The 4,295-nt window shown below is 35.5% G+C and overlaps 2 long non-coding RNA genes across 2 annotated transcripts; both read left to right on the plus strand.

The window, feature by feature from the left end:
- Positions 1–927: 927 nt before the first annotated feature.
- LOC127941502 (uncharacterized) lies at positions 928–2,142 on the plus strand. Its single transcript, XR_008149046.1, has 3 exons — positions 928–1,177; positions 1,635–1,889; positions 2,048–2,142. It is a non-coding gene; the product is annotated as an uncharacterized LOC127941502 (long non-coding RNA).
- A 257-nt stretch (positions 2,143–2,399) lies between these two features.
- Positions 2,400–3,828, plus strand: LOC127941503 (uncharacterized). The gene is made up of 2 exons (XR_008149047.1): positions 2,400–2,466; positions 3,159–3,828. It is a non-coding gene; the product is annotated as an uncharacterized LOC127941503 (long non-coding RNA).
- Positions 3,829–4,295: the final 467 nt, after the last annotated feature.

Raw genomic sequence — 4,295 nt, forward strand, 5'->3', positions numbered from 1 at the left:
TATATAGTAATGTAGGCTACCTTATTTCATACATGAGCATAGCATACAGGCAATATATCTATATTAGTGCAATATCCTCACCTATAGTAATATATTCCGTACTGCCATTGTCTGTGTGTTGAGCTTGTTTAAGGATGCTCATATGCTTTTATCTTTTTTATTCGTATTATTGCTGACATAATTCTGCAAGAAATATGTCGACTATGAAAAATATCAGTTTGATAAAATATATAATTATGTACAAACTAAACTTTATTTTTATGATTTTTACTATTGTTTTAACTACAGCTACTACTTGTACTACTTGTAGTAATATTAATAATAAATCTAGGAGAGGCCATTCAAGACATATTTCAAACTTTACTCTCGCACACACTATCAAGCTCTCTCTCCTACACTTCTATACTGTCTCTCACACACACTACCAAACTCATTCACACATGAACACTGTGACCACTGTGTATTTACTGTGTACTGAACACTGATCCAGTGGTGGCGCTGCTTCACCACACAGATTTAAAGCTGCAGTAGGTAACTTTTGTAAAAATATATATTTTACATATTTGTAAAACCTGTCATTATGTCCTGACAGTAGAATATGAGACAGATAATCTGTGAAAAAATCAAGCTCCTCTGGCTCCTCCCAGTGGTCATATTGCCATTTGCAGGAACTCCATCGCTCCCGGTAAGAAACAAACAATCAGAGCTGCGGTCCATAACTTTGTTTGTGTTCAAAATGTAGAAAAATGTATATAATAAGCAAGTAAACCATGAATCCATTTACCACACCGTGTTTTTAGCTTGTCCTGAATCACTAGGGTACACCTATAATAAGTGTTTATATTCGGACTATTTTAGATTGCTGTGGGGGTACGACGGTGGAGTAACACAGTACCTTTGTGATTCTTCATAGACATGAACAGAGAGAAGTACACTCTAAAAAACGCTGGGTTGTTTTTTCAACCCAACTGCTGGGTTGAGGCCGTTGGATAGGACTTTGGGATGTTTTAACCCAAGTTTGGGTTGAAAATAACTATCTTTTTTAACCCAGCGGGGGTGGGTTGAGGACGCGGACGTGAAGGAGAGCACGCACGTCACGTCAAAATCGTACGTCTCCAGTGCGAGCAGCCGCCATTTTCTCAGCGTGATAGAAGCGAGAAGCGAGTGAAAGACTATGGTAAGTAACGTTAAATATTCAAAATGTAAAGTTATCTTTTATTGTTTACCCGGTTGTATGAAAGGCGGAAGGTTTTATGAAAGGCGGAAACAAAGGAGCTTAACGTTATATCTAACGTTATATAAAAAAAACGGACGCGGTTTTCGCCTCGGACACGGAGGTCTTAACTGCCTCATGTAACGTTACTGAACGGAGGATGTACTTTTAATATAACGTCTGTGAATGTATTTTGTCATATTTACATACGATTTTACATTATCTGTTCTCTTTGAGGCGTTAACAGACGGTTATGGTCACGGTTACGCTCATGTGAATTTGTCTTTTTTTTTTCGCGGTTAAACTGAATGTATGTTTGTCTCCTAAAGGAAACGGCATTGTGTAGTAAAGACTAGCATAATTATTTTGAGGCTGTTGAAGTGGTAACTGTTAAAAGTATGTTTTACATGTAATGTTTCAGACTTGTCCAGCTCCTGTCTTCATTGTCCTCGAGCTGAGAGTTAAAGACACAGAAGCTGTTTGTGTGAGGAGTCACAGACCTGTGTGAGGATGAGGAGGAGGTGTTCTTCTGAAGAGAGGGACAGACGGGTTAAGGAGAGTAAACTTCAGAATAACATCAAGTTATCTTTATTTTTACTAAGACTAAAATAATGTGTGTGTTTTTTTTAGATGTTGAAATCCAGAGACAAGATAACTTCATTCTTTTGAGACTGATGTAAGTTAAATTATTATTACTTTTTTTTGTGAAAATTTATGTTTCTGTTGTGTCCTGCCTGTTAACTTCACATTTTGATGCAAAAACAGTGTGATTTTATATATGTATGTATGTATATGTTAATATTTTATTGAAACCATTGATGCCCCTCTTTGCAGAACTCAAACTAACTGGAGTTAAGGACACAGAAGTCTGCTTGTGTGAGGAGGAGGTTTTCTCAGCTTCTTCTGAAGAGAGGGAAAGATCGTTTAAGGCAAGTAAACTTCATAATTTCATGTTATCAGTTGTTGTTTTTTTACTAAGAGTAAAATAATGTTTGTTTTTTGTTTTTGTAGATGTTAAAAGCAAGAGACATGGGAGATCATCATTCCCTTGAGATTTTATGCAAGTTATTTTTAGAAAATAAATTTTTCTGTTGTCTCCTGCCAGTTTACTTCACATTTTGATGCAACAACAGTGTGATTACGTGCTCATTTCATTAAGACCATTGATGTCTGTGTTTTTCATTGCAGAACTCAAACCAACTTTGGAGTTGTCTGATTTGGAGAGTCATTATTCTTGGTCTGCGCTCTTAGAGGTAAAGTTCACACAAAAAATCATTTACTTGCCCTCAAGTCATTCCAAACCTATAAGACTTTTGTCTGTCTTTACAACATAAATTAATATATTTTTAGTTTTCTCATAATATTTGTTAATCTATTTATAGTTTAGATAATCAGTATTTTCAAGCTTCATAAATATAGAGTTATTGTAGAAGTAAATTCTGATATTTATATATGAATACATCTTAAATTATATGATAGCAAAATAAAATACTGGTCTCCCAGACCAGCAATGGAGAACACAAAAAGAGAATATTAAATATATTCATATGTTTTCCAAAAAATGAGCAGAGTTTGTATGAGTCTGGAAAAACATGGGGAGAGTAAATTATGAACATTTTAATTATTTGGTGAACTAACGGTTTGAAGAGCAGCCCTCCATGTACGTGAATATTATGAGGTATGTGAATGTCATGTCTGTTTTAATGTTTCAGTAAAGAAGCTTTCTGAAAGCAATATTTATTCAAACAATATCGCATGTCCTCACACTAGTGCTGCCATTATAGCATCCTGGAGCGCTGTGGTGGACTGAGACATTAAACAACCGCACAAAGTGTTGAAACTTTAAAACAGATTATTTACCTATCCTTACGGATGTGAATACACCTCTACCTGAAAATCGATAGTTTAATTAAATGTTTAATTTTTTCAAATGTATTTCTCTTAGGCCACTGATGAAGAACAGGCGGTGACTGGATGAATGCTGATCAGAGAGGAGAATCTTCTTTCCCCTATACTGATGCAGCGGTGGTTTTAAAGGAGGACGCTGCCCTGGATGATGTAGAAGATGTCAGATGCTGTGCTGATGGGGTTTCTTCATGACTACATCAGTTATGCTAAAGAGATCATGAAAATTGACCGTGATGCATGATCTGTATTCATGGACAATGAAACAAACTGTAAGTGTATAATTTGTTAAAAAAAAAAAAAGTTAAATGCTTTTTCTGTGTTGTTTAGTAGAAAAGTTTACACTCTGTCATTCATACACCTGCTCACATTCTTTCACACACACACACACACACACACACACACACATGCGTCTGTTAAATGTTATAATATCAAAGTTAATTTTGTGATTTATTTGTGTACTGTCATGCCAGAATAGTTGGAAAAAAACCTAACTAATTGTAAATTTATTGTATGTGTTTTCGTATATTTTTATACAATATATACAATTGAACAAAGTCCAATTTGATCTTAAGTTATATTCATCAAATGTTCAATGCTTTGTTTATGAACTCTGTAGCTGTTGTTGCCATCCTTTTCTGCATTTCTTCTAACATGTTACTTTTTGACTTTTCTCTTGTTTTTAATAAATATTTTCCTTTTGATAATTATTATTTGTGTGTAAAAGTGATATTTAAAATGAACAACATTTGTAGGTTTAATGCCTAGCTCAATTTGGGTTAATTTTAACGTAGAAATGCATTGTTTCCCCACATGGCTACACTGCGAGTTTATTTTCTGCCAGCAGGAGGCGCTAAGAGCGGGAGAGGTAGGTTTCTCCGGTAACGGCTGCAGAGCGGTGCTGAGCTCACAAACGCTGCACATGCGAAATGATATCGAACATTTTCTAAATGTAGTAGTTTTCCTTCTGAAATACAGTGATAAAAAACACCCGCTCTGGTTTTTGAAACCCTGCAATATAGTCATTTTAAACCATAAAAAAGGCAAATATGATAACCCAATCCCTTTTTGACCCAGCGCTGGGTTGTCAAAATAACCCAAATTGGGTTGTTTTCAACCCAGCAGTTTTTAGAGTGTAGTTCCGGCTACGATGTTCTTCCGCAAGACGCAAGCAGTT

This window comes from Carassius gibelio, chromosome A21 (genome assembly GCF_023724105.1).
Source record: "Carassius gibelio isolate Cgi1373 ecotype wild population from Czech Republic chromosome A21, carGib1.2-hapl.c, whole genome shotgun sequence".
Lineage (NCBI taxonomy): Eukaryota > Metazoa > Chordata > Actinopteri > Cypriniformes > Cyprinidae > Carassius > Carassius gibelio.